At 45.2% G+C, this 13,048-nt stretch overlaps 1 protein-coding gene across 2 annotated transcripts in view; it reads left to right on the forward strand.

Moving 5' to 3' along the window:
* The first annotated feature begins 4,364 nt into the window (after positions 1–4,364).
* The window catches only part of KCNJ5 (potassium inwardly rectifying channel subfamily J member 5), a 244,474-nt gene continuing 235,790 nt past the window's right edge, over positions 4,365–13,048 (forward strand). Inside the window, exons 1-2 of one of the 2 annotated variants that reach the window (XM_077457858.1) lie at positions 4,365–4,436; positions 12,782–12,896. The gene's annotated coding sequence lies outside the window, so the exon portion shown is untranslated. Of the gene's footprint in view, positions 4,437–12,603; positions 12,669–12,781; positions 12,897–13,048 lie in introns of those variants that run through there. The other variant, XM_077457856.1, reaches the window with a different exon arrangement.

A 13,048-nucleotide genomic window follows, 5' to 3' on the forward strand; every position in this document is an offset into this window, starting at 1 on the left:
ACTCGCTGCTGTCTCCTTGCGTTTGCAAGTAGGAGATGTTTGTAAGTTGGATGTTTGAAAGTAGGGGCCTGCCCTATATTATAGCGGTATGTACTGGGTACAGAGCACGCAGACAGCACGCACTATCTCCTAACACTACTGACTGCAAGCTCTATTATTAACCACTTGTTAGCCCAATGTTTGCATAAAGTGAAAGATGAAGTTATGCTGAGTAAATAGATATCAAACATGTCACTCTTCAAAATTGCACATGCCCGTGGAATGGCGCCAAACGTCGCTACTTAAAAAATCCCCATAGGCGACGCTTAAATATTTTTTTACTGGTTACATGTTTTGAGTTGCAGAGGAGGTCTAGGACTAGAATTATTGCTCTTGCTCTAACATTCTCGGCGATACCTCACATGTGTGGCTCATGCGAGCACATGGGGACATGGGCGCTTTAATTTTTATTTTATTTTTTTATTGTTCATTTTACTTTATTTATTTTAGTTTGACATTTTTTTTCCCAAAAATATATTTTTGATCACTTTTATTCCTATTACAAGAAATGTAAACATCCCTTGTAATAGGAATATGGGGTGACAGGTCCTCTTTACAGTGAAATCTGGGGGGTCAATATGACCCCACATCTCACTTCTAGGCTGGGAAGCCTGAAATAAAAAATAAAAAAAAGATTCTGGCTTTGATTGTACTGGCGAGTTGATAGAAGCACCGGAGGGCGGTGAGGGGTGGGGGGCGTCTATGGCTGGGTATTTCAGGGTATCACCGAGTATGGCTGGGTATCTCTGAGTATGGCTGGGTATGGCAATTTATGGCAGGGTATTACAGAGTATTGGCGGGGTATTGGCGGGGTACTACAGAGTAATAGCAGGGTACTGCAGAGTATTGGGGGTACTGCAGAGTAATGGCGGGTACTGCAGAGTAATGGCGGGTACTGCAGAGTAATGGGGGTTACTGCAGAGTAATGGGGGTTACTGCAGAGTAATGGCGGGGTACTGCAGAGTAATGGCAGGGTACTGCAGAGTAATGGCAGGGTACTGCAGAGTAATGGCAGGGTACTGCACTGCAGAGTAATGGCGGGGTACTGCAGAGTAATGGCGGGGTACTGCAGAGTAATGGCAGGGTACTGCACTGCAGAGTAATGGCGGGGTACTGCACTGCAGAGTAATGGCGGGGTACTGCAGAGTAATGGCGGGGTCCTGCAGAGTAATGGCAGGGTACTGCAGAGTAATGGCAGGGTACTGCAGAGTATGCACTGGTATTGCAGAGTATTGGCAGGGAATTGAGGGGTTAAATTCGGTGAGCAGCGATGTGGGCACTGCAGATGCAGCCCACATCGCTGCTGACACCGATCTCTTTCCCCTCCGCTGTACCGATCGGTACAGAAAGGGGAGGGAGGAACAGGCGTCATAACATGACGCCGGTTTGTTTCCAAGTGATCACTCCGTCATTTGACGGAGCAATCACGTGGTAAACGGCCGCTATGAGCGGTCGTTTACCGTGATGCGCCGGGTCCTATGGACCCGGCGGTCACGGATGCTCTCGAGTGCGCACACCTCGGGGCACGCGAGAGCAGAATTCTGGGAGGCCGTTAATTAACGGCCTCTCTGAGTTAAACAACCACCCTGAAGCCGTTAATCGGCAATGGGCAGTTGTTTAGTGGTTAAAGCTAGATCACTAGCTATATAGGTGAGGTGAATATAGTGGTGTATACTGCAGTCAGGGCACAGACAACAACCACTACACAGCAGCAAGATAGGAAATCAGCCAAAAACGATTGGTGTGTACTGTGTTGAAGGTACACATAACACCCACTGCTTCAGATGCAAAGTAACACACTACAGGAGGCCGCCTTAAAGGTGGCCTTATATAGTGTGGGGCGTGCACTACACAGCCTGAGCTATGATTGGCCACAGGCAGGATGCCTGTGGCCAATCATGGCTCTCCTCGCTGCCGGCACTGCGATTGGCCAAGCATGCGGGGTCACAGTGCATGCTTGGCCAATCATCGGGCAGCAATGCACTGCGCCAACGCAGTGCATTGTGGTCCGCGCGCGCGTCACTCGAATTTTGACGCGAACGGCCAAAACGTTCGGAATTCGCCGAACGCACGAACAGCCAATGTTCGAGTCGAACGTACGTTCGACTCGAACACGAAGCTCATCCCTAGTGGCCGATCTCATTTCTTGTGACCCGAACAAGTCAGGAAAGTACAAATACCCCCCAAATCACCCCTTTTTACAAAGTAGACATTCCAAGGTATTTAGTAAGAGGCATGGTGAGCTTTTTGATATTGTCATTTTTTTCCCACAATTCTTTGCAAAATTAAGATTTTTTATTTTTTTTATTTTTTTCCACAAAATTGTCATTGTAATAGGTTATTTTTCTCACATGGCATGTGTATACCACAAATGACACCCCCCAAAAAATTCTGCTAATCCTCCTGAGTATTACGATACCACATGTGTGGGACTTTTCACAGCCTGGCCACATAGAGAGGCCCAACATGCAGGGAGCGCCATCACGTGTTCTAGGAGCATAAATTACACATCTTACTTGTTGACTACCTATTACACTTTAGAAGGCCCTGGAGCACCAGGACAATGACACGTGACACCGATGACAGATGGCACTGATACGTGGCAATGATGACACTTATACGTGGCACTGATGACACGTGGCACTGATGACAGATGGCACTAATATGTGGCACTGATGACAGATGGCACCTATACGTGGCACTGATGACAGATGGCACTGATGACAGATTGCACTAATACGTGCCACTGATGACAGATGGCACTAATACGTGGCACCGATGACAGATGGCACTAATACGTGGCACCGATGACCCGTGACATTGATGACAGATGGCACTGATAAGTAGCATTGATGACACGTGACACTGACAACAGATGGCACGTGACACTGACAGGTGGCACTGATGACAAATGGCACTGATACGTGGCACTGATGACAGATGGCACTAATATGTGGCACTAATATGTGGCACTGATGACACGTGGCACTAATGACAGATGGCACTTATATGTGGCACTGATGACAGATGGCACTGGGGACAAATGGCACTAACAGGTGGCACTGGGGGCAGATGGTACTGGGCGAGGGTGGCACTTTTTTTAACTTTTTTATCACTTACGGCCGCTGCAGCCGTTCATCTCTCCCTTCTCAAACGCTGTCTGTGTGAGAAGGGAGAGCGGCGCTGAGAGATGATCTCATATGTTTACATATGTGATTGGCTGTTTACAGCGATCTGTGACTGGCTGTGTGCGAGGGACACGGCCAGCACAGAACTTCCCCAATGCGCGCTCCCAGGAGCGTGCATTGCAGAAGTAAACAGGAGGACGTCCAGGGACGGCCTCCCGGCAGATGGCGTTCGCTTTGAAGCCGTCTTTCGGCTATAGGGCAGGCGCGAAGCGGTTAAGAGCCCTTTCACAGTGTGCCGCCTAGGGCGTCAGCGGTAAATCGCCACTATTTTTAGCACCGCTTTATTGACGTTTAACGGTGCTATTCGGCTGCTAGCGGGGGCGGTTTTATCCCCCTGCTAGTGGCCGAAAAGGAGTTAAATCCGCCGGCAAAATGCCACAGCAGCACTGCCCCATTGATTTCAATGGGGAGGAGCGGTGAGTTCACAGCTCCAAAGAAGCTGCTGGCAGGTCTTTTTCTGATGCCCTGCCAGAGCACCGCTTCAGTGCGAAAGCCCTCTGGAGTGAATGAAGCAGCTGTTTTAGGGCGGTTTGCAGACGCTATTTTTAACGCTATAGCGCCTGAAAAAATGTCAGTGTGAAAGGGTTCTAATGTGTAGCACAAAAAATAAGCCCAGTAGTGTTCACATACTAACAAAAGAAAGCTCTATTTGTGGGAACAAACTTCTAAAAATGTTGTTTGGGTACAGCGTCGCATTACTACGCAATTATCATTAAAAATGTGACAGCGCTGAAAGCTGAAAATTGGTCTGGGCAGGAAGGGGGGAAAGTGCCCGGTATTGAAGTGGTTAAAAACATGTATTTTGGGCTCAGCAGGGCTAACTGTGGCATTGCAGGTACATCAAACCTTGTCAGAACAATCCATCATTTCACACCAAGGCGCTGCCATTCCTGTCCTAAGGGACTGTGAGAGCACCAACCCGGGGCCCATTGTCCACCTCAGCCCAGGTGGGCCACTACAATGGGAGGTTCCCCACTCACCTCACAACTCCAGGCCACAGCCTTACCTCAGAAATTCCCGCCTTCCAGATCCTGTACTGGGATTGGCTGAGAGGACACCAGCTGGCTGCTCACTCTCCACAGGTAACCAATCCCAGGACATAGAGCCCAGGATGTTTCCAGAATCACCAGGCAGACCCTGCTCTCTACAAACAACACTCCTCTCACTTCCTCATTTGGCTATGAGACACGATAACTGCATTATCAAAAGGTATTTTTTTTTTCTTTTAAAGTAGAACTTTTTTTGGGGGGGGGGGGGGATAAAGTAAGGGAGGGTTATTTTTTGCCATTTGTGTCCCATTGGGGAGATTTTCCTTCACTTTTTGTCCAATAGCCAACACAGGAAGTGAGAGGAAATTCCTCCAAAGTGAGGGGAACCAGGGTGTCTCCATTGGAAGACTTCTCTTCCATTACTGTTCCGGTGACAACTCAAAATTTGGGATTTTCATTCACTTTTAGAAATAACGGTAAACAGGACACATAGGGCAGGTGAGGGCCGGGTCACACCACGTGTGATCCAGTGAGGTTTTTTTTCTGCATCAAAAACGCATGAATAGTAGGTTATTTGGTGTTCAATTGCATAGTTCACACCAGTGCGGTCAGTTCCAGAAAAAAAGTAGAATATGCTGCATTTTCTCTGCACTGAACTGTACTGGAACGCGGTTAGCCCAGGTTCACACTGAACTGCGGGAATGAAGCTGTCTGAGTTCAGCTGAATGTTTCACTTCCGCATGTCAGTCCCGATTTCCCCGGTGATTTCCCAACGCATTATTTTTTACTTTTTGTTATAAATATCCCCCAAAAATATATAAAAAAAATAAAAAATTTCCCTCAGTTTAGGCCGATACGTATTCTTCTACATATTTTTGGTAAAAAAAAAAAAAAAAAAAAAAAAAAAAATCGCAATAAGCGATTATTGATTGGTTTGCACCAAATTTATAGCGTTTACAAAATAGGGGATAGTTTTATGGCATTTTTTTATTTTATTTTTTTACAAGTAATGGCGACGATGAGCAATTTTTATTGTGACTGCGACATTATGGCGGACACATCGGACATTTTTGACACGTTTTTGGGACCATTGTCATTTATACAGCAATCCTGTGTAAATGACACTGTGAAGGGGTTAACCAGTAGGTGGCAGTGTAGGGGTTAAGTGTTCCTAGGGGCGTGTTACTAACTGTGGGGGGCTGGGCTTTCATTTAACACTGAACACTGATCTCTGCTCCAATCACATGGAGCAGAGATCAGCGTCACTAGTTGCTAGGTAGAACCGGGAGATGCTGTTTACAACGACATCTCTCCATTCAGCCGCCTCATGAGAGGATCGTGGGTATGCCTGCATTGATCGAGTCTGCAGGACCCGCGACCGGACTCACAGGGGTCCCGACCAGCACGCGAGCGCAGCGCGCTCGCGATAGGAGGGCGGCATTAAAGATTTGATGTACCTGTACGCCAATATGCGATTAAAATTGCATTGATTACTGTAAAAATGTCACTGGCAGTGAAGGGGTTAACGCCAGGGAGCAGGGGAGGGGTTAATATGTATCCTAGGGAGTGTTCTAACTGAAGGGGGCATGGGACCATGCAGGGAAACTAACAGATCGCTGTCCATACTCTGTGTGGACAGACGATCTGTCAGTTCGCTGCTCAGAGAACAGGAAACTGTGTGTGCCGGTTCTCCGTGTGCTCCGAGCGATCACGGGAGCCCGGCGGCGATCAAGACCGCCGGGCACTCGCAACGGCTTGGGGAGCACACATGCCCCCTAGTGGCCGTTAATGCTACTGACATAGCATAACGGCGATTTGCACAGCCAAACCATGCTGCCACAGTACAACTGCGGCAACTGGTCGGTATGCAGTTAAACAACCCACTTCCTCTTTCTTGTCTGGTGATTAGCCTAAACTTATGACATCATGCACAGCTCCCAACTGTCCCTGATTTCGAGGAAGTGTCCCTCTGTCCCTCTTCCCTCTAAATTTGTCCCTCCTTTTGGTCTGATCTATATAGTGGTATATAAAATGCACTTTTTATCTTTCAAAAAGTGTTTCCCAGCGCTAAATCTTTCATGCAAATTCTAAATTGCTGCATTTGTAAATTTTAAAAGCCAATATAAAGGAATAGTAGTGGTTAAAAAAAAGCACTAGTGGGTTTAAGCAATCTTGTTTTTTTTTTTGTACAATTCTCCTTTAACCACTTCAATACCAGGCACTTAAACACCTTCCTGCCCAGACCAATTTTGAGCTTTCAGCGCTGTCGCACTTTGAATGACAATTGCGCGGTCATGCTACACTGTACCCAAATAAAATTTTTATCATTTTTTTCCCACAAATAGAGCTTTCTTTTGGCGAAAATTTTGAAAAAAAATATGTTTTTTTTTGTTTCATTTTCAAAGCTTTGTAAATAAGTTTTCTTCTTCACTGATGGGCACTGATGGGCGCTGATAAGGCGGCACTGATGGGCACCGATGAGGTGGCACCGACGAGGTGGCATTGATGGTGGCACAAATTGACACGTATTGGCATGGCTAGGTGGCACAGATGGGCATGGATAGGCGGCACAGATGGGCATGGATAGGCGACATTCTATTGTATTATATTGTACTGATGGATGCCAGTGATACCCATTGTGGGCACTGATTGGCATCCATTGTGGGCACTGACTGACATCCCTGGTGGTCTAGGGTGGCATACCTAGTGCTGGGCATCCCTGGTGGTCTGGTGACGTCCCTGGTGGTCCAGTGTGGGCATCCTCGGGGGGGGGGGGGGGGGCTGCACTGATAATTGATCAGCACAGACCCCCCCTGTCAGAGGAGCAGCCGGTCGTCTCTCCTCTACTCACATCTGACAGATGCGAGTGAGGAAAAGCCGATCACCAGCTCTTCCTATTTACACTGTGATCAGCCGTGATTGGGCATGGCTGATCACGTGGTAAAGAGTCTCCGTCTGAGACTCTTTACCGAGATCGTAGTTGCGGGGTGTCAGACCGATACCCCGCAATAACGATCGCCGCGATGCGCACCCCCAGGGGCACGCAGCGGCTCAAAATCCTGAGGATTGACGCCCGGTCAGGATTTTGAAACCACTTTGCCGCTGTCCTTCTGCTATAGTGCAGGCGGCAAGCGGTTAAGGGAGCATGGCCAGGGGAGTGACCTATGCCTGCACACTTTTGCCGATAGGTGTTCTTCATTCCCATCTCAAAAAGTTGTGAGGTATGCATCATGCACAGCTCTCTCTCACTCTCCTGAGAATATGCCAGGAAGGCAGGGGGGCTGAGTCATAAGAAGGCCAATGAGAGCTGCAGAGCTGGAGGTGTGCCTGTGTAAATCCAGGAAGGGAACTGGCAGCAGCTTCAGCTGCCCACAGTTAAAATGGCTGCAGCCAGACTTAGTGAAGGGAGATTTCTGCAGCATATTAGCAAGTACAGAATCACGGTATATATAAAATAATATGTAAATTGGTTGGAGGGAAGCTTCAGAGTGGCAAAGACGTTTTAATTAAAAATGAGGTGCGCAGACTGCAGTTCCTCTTTAAGGTGAAGAAAAAAGCGCGGGGGGGGGGGGTGGTGGGGGAGACACCGGAATGTGTCACAAAAGCGCATGCAGAAAAGCATCTCTATGGCGTGAACTGGCTCTGAATCAATGTAACAGAGGCACAATCAGCAAAAAAAAAAACCTGGAAGGTATTCTAATCCCTCTCCAAGCTATCCAAAACATAAAAAAAAAAAAAAATGTGCCTTTAGTTATAGATATAGAAAATCCACGACGGTCAAATACCTCATGCAGCATAAGGGAGAGTTTATAAATGGCTTTGCAGGGTATAGTGGGACCTTATACTCAGATCTGTGTACCAATCTGCCTTTGGGACATGGAGCTTGGGACATGCCAAATATTGATTTCTACAAATGAACAAAATGCATCAGTGTCAATGCCAAAAGGTCAAATGAAGGTGGCATTTGGTGTTTTTATGGGTACAATGAACTTTAACTTTTTTGCTGCCACTGCCATTTTTACACACACATTTGAAAAATCATTTTAAACCTGAAGATTAGTTAAAACCCCCAAACATAATATACACACACACGTGTGACATCAGGGAGGGTGGGTCTTAATGCCCACACATCACACATATGCCTCAGTGAAGGCCAACCCCTCCAGGGTTTACCAAGTAGCAGAATGAGTGAAATCTGTAATTTCAGGGTGAAATCAGTTTAGCCAATACCCCTCCTCTCATCCTTATTGTTCACAATCCCACAGACCCCAGCCACCCCTACATGACTCTATAGGTAATTTTCCATTCCACTAATACAATTAGGTGGTAAGTGTAGCAATCAATCAATAAAGGGAGAGAACAAATGCCCACCTGTTGTGTAAAATAAGTTGTTTATTGTAGAGATTACGTAATAATTAACACAAAATGCTCCAATTATGTGAGCTATGGTATGCTTCTTGTGTAGCTCACACCATAGGGAGTCAATTGCTCTATTGTGTAGTAGGGATCACCACTTTTAGCTGATCGGGGGGTCAGGAAAAAAAAAAAGCCACTGCCTCAGTGCTAAGGCCCAACAACACTGCAGGCCAGGTCCCTGAAATTGCTGAAATTTGGCTTCTCCTCCACTCTCTCCTACCGGCATTCAGTGGCTATAGGGGGGAAAAAAACGTTCATTATGCGATTCAAAATAAAAAAAATATAAACTGAATCCTTTCATTTGATTGTGGCCCATGACCCGTTGCCAAATCACTGAAAGTGATCCATTTATCCATCTATTTAAAAGTCAGCAAAACGTGTAGCTGCTGACTTTTAATAAACAGGCACTCACCCGTCCCACGGTCCAGCGATGTCGGCGAACGAAGCCCCGCTCCTCTCCCCGTCCTCTCTACAGCACCGGCAATGTAACTGTGAGCGCCTGGCTGTGGCTTCATAGCCGGGCATGCTCTGCACACTGTGAATGGCCGGGCAATCTTCTGGGACCTGTGACTTGTCCCAGAAGATTGCAGGAGGGAGAGGTGAACTTCCTTCAAGCGCCATGGACCCCGGGGAGGAAGTGAGAGCTGGATGCCTCTAGGTTATCCGCCTCCCCCCTTAGAAAAAAAATATATATGACTTGCCAAATGTGGCATGTCAGGGGATCACCATCACTTAAAGTGGAAGTTCCATTTTTGGGTGGAACTCCGCTTTAAGTGGCCCTCGCTTTTCCAAAGGTTGAGCACCCCTGGCCTGAGAGCTGATTCACACCACAAAAACCCACTCCAGATCATTTTCCGATGCATTTCTGCATTCGCGTTTTTAACAAGTTTTTGGTGCGTTTTTGTTGCATTACCAGATGCATTCGAGGTGCTTTTTCCTGTTTTTCTTTTTTCACTGTACTGGGGTCTAGTGCGTTTTAGATGCATTTTTGATGGGTTTTACTGTGTTCCAGTATAGTGCACTGCAGGAAGAATGCAGCATGTTCTACTTTTTTTCTGGAACTGGAAAGCCATGCAATTGACTGCACTGGTGTGTGAACTATGCCCTTAGAAATCAAATAACCTATTTTACATGCCTTTTTGATGCAGAGAAAAATGCACTGGACTGCATGTGCTGTGAACTGGCCATAAGGGCACATATACACAGATCCAGTTCATGTAGCATCTTGCTGGCAGCAAGTACTCATATTTGTACGGACATGACATGCTACAGGATACAGCACAAATGTACCCTTTTGCTAGCTCCTGCCACCTAGGGTCGGGTCTTCAGTACTCAGGGCAAATTGTATATTTATACTAAACACTGTACGTACGTAAATGTTTACACATGTACAGTGTAATACAATCCATACACAGGACAGTGGGCACAGATTTTGGAGCTAAGAACATCTGTGTGCATGGGCCCATAGCATAACATACAGTTGAGTTCAGTTCATATATGCATTAAAGCGGTTGTATAGTGTTTTTTTCTACTTTTACCTACAGATAAGCCTATAATAAGGCTTACCTGTAGGTAAAAAAAAATAAAAATATATCTTCTAAACCTGTATGGTTTAGGAGATATTCCCCTCGCAATGAGCCGCTGACTGCAGTGGCGCATGCGCATAGGGGATTTAAGCCTCATACACACGATCGTACTTTGTACAAACTTTCCCGTGGATTTTTGTACAAAGGGCATCGGCAGTGAACTTGTATTGCATACACACGGCAGGACTTTTTCAGCCAACTTTCACCAAATCGCGTGGTTTTTCTGCTCCTTACTGCCACCTTTGGTCAACTTCTGTTTTGTTGTCTGATCTTTTGCATTGGTTCTGAGCATGCGTGTTTGTAAAGGCCCATACACACGATCAGACTTTTTGACAACAAACATGCAAATTAGCTGTTTTGGAGCAACATCCGACTGTGTGTACGCTCCATCGGACAAACTTTTTTGGTTTTCATCTGACTTTTGTTGGCTGTGCGAACGGACAAACTTTCTGGCAACAAAAGTCCGATGGAGCAAAGTCTGATCGTGTGTACAGAAAACCATAGGACTTTTGTACAAAGTGCAAACAGGCATGCTCAGAACCAATGCAAAAGATCAGACAACAATACAGAAGTTGACCAAAGGTGGCGGTAAAGAGCAGAAAAACCACATGATTTGGTGAAAGTTGGCTGAAAAAGTCCTGCTGTGTGTATGCAATACAAGTTCAGGGCCGACGCCCTTTGTACAAAAATCCAAGGGAAAGTTTGTACAAAGTCCTATCGTGTGTATGAGGCTTAATTTGTACAAAAGTCCTATGGTTTCCTGTACACGTGATCGACCTTTGCTCAATCAGACTTTTGTTGCTGGAAAGTTTGTCCGTTCGCACAGACAACAAAAGTCCGATGAAAAACAAAAAAGTTTGTCCAATGGAGCGTACACACGGTCAGATGTTGCCTTAGAAACAGCTAATTTGCATGTTTGTTGTCAAAAAGTCAGATCGTGAGTATGGGCCTTTACAATCACCTCCAGTTGGTAGCCCACTTAGGGTAGACAAGTGAAATAAAGGTGGACTGTACTATCACTGCTCCCAGAAGTCGCATTCCATGGTCATATTAAAAGTACAATAATCAATGAAAGAGTCCAAACTTTTGAGGAAAAGGAAAAAAATAAAAATAAATAAATTATGAGAACCAAAAAGTAAAATGCTAAAAAACACATAAAAACACGGCCTTACCATTAGGAAACCAGCCGTGAGAAATGCCATGCAACCAGTGTTGGAGCGCATGTACATAGGAAGCGGATATCAGAGATCAGCAGGAATTAAATGAAACCAAGGCTTTTTTTTTTTTTTTTTTAACAGAGAGTCTACCGAGGATTTTTTATTAAAAATATGACAATTGTTTATGATACACAGCAAGAGACAGGTTCACACCTGTGTTGCATTTATGAGCACGCATTTACAGACTCTAACATAGACTAGTAATGGCAGAAAAAGGACCAAGTGCCCCATTCATTTTTTTTAGTATAGATCCATGTTTTCACTGGACGTGTATTCCAAGCGTCAACTACTCTTTTGGTAAAATAAGAAACGTGGCTAGATTTTACATAAGCCTAAAAGCAACACAGATGCTGTGTACTACACTTTCTTTAATGCAGCGCACAGATCATTAACATGTGCAATCTGCAGTGTATTGTGTTCATCAGGTGCTGTTCAAAATTAATTTCAAAGTAGCCATACACACATTGCAATAAGGGCCGGTTCACACTAGTACAATGCCAGACATCGCATTTAATTCTGCTGTGCAGATCACATGCGATGCAAATTTCAGCCAAACTGTATGGCTGAATTTGCATTGCATTCAGACCGAACTTGTGTAGGAAACTTTTTTTTGGTCCGCACCAGAATCGGATCACATGGGTGTTCACAACCATGCAATTCGATTCTGCAAATTAAGCTGCATTTTTTAAACGGATTGTGGGGTGTTGTTAACATACACTCCACAATCAGTTTGCATGAATAGGTTTGCAATTTAGATGCGGTGCAGATTTGCACTTCTCCGCTTCTAGTGTGAACTGAGCCTGATATCTGCGTTTAACCCGTGTTTGGAATTCTTATAAATCAATTTCAGCTAAAAGGAGTAATCTTTCAGATGTGAAAATCTCAGGTCACATTGAGTGTTAATTTTACAAGTGTGTGCACAGAATAGATTGTACCAAACTATTTTTCATCTCCAGTTTTTATCTTCCCTGTATTAATATTTTTCAAGAGTGTCCAAATGTAACTATTTGATTATACCTCAATTTTTTTCAATGCATCAGATGTAAGGAAATCCACTTACAAGAAACAATAAGTTCAAACAAACAGTGCATGTTTTTAATACTTACTGCCAGTGTTCTCCAGACCTGCTCTGGGTCTCAGCTGTAATAATTAGTGATGAACAATTCTCAGCTCCTAGGAGGTCACACTCACTACAATTCCCTGCAATATGTACACACCATTGTTGGGCTTATGGTCAGTAATTCAGAAGATCTTTACCAACACTCACAAAATGTATGGTACTAAGTACAAGGAGACATCCCAGTGATTTTCTTGTTCTAACATATTTTATATATTTCTCTGAACAGGTCTTGCTTGTAGCAATGATAAAAAGTGAAGGAGGGAAGGAAGGACTACTACCTCTCACAGCAACCAGGCCAGAGGCAGAGAACAGAGGCAATTGTTTCACTAGCAGGACCTAAGGTACTTACAGACATTAGATGACAATTACCAGATCAGACGGTCTTGGCTTTAGCACCATCAGATAATTCTTTCCTCCTCCATAAACCTGCACAGGGAATGTCTTGCAGCTCCTCCCTCTTCCATAGACATAAAGATGTAACATTGGCTGAGCA

The sequence above is a fragment of the Lithobates pipiens genome, unplaced genomic scaffold (assembly GCF_037356315.1).
Source record: "Lithobates pipiens isolate NorthernLeopardFrog02 unplaced genomic scaffold, aLitPip1_a1.2 Scaffold_27, whole genome shotgun sequence".
Classification (NCBI taxonomy): Eukaryota; Metazoa; Chordata; class Amphibia; order Anura; family Ranidae; genus Lithobates; species Lithobates pipiens.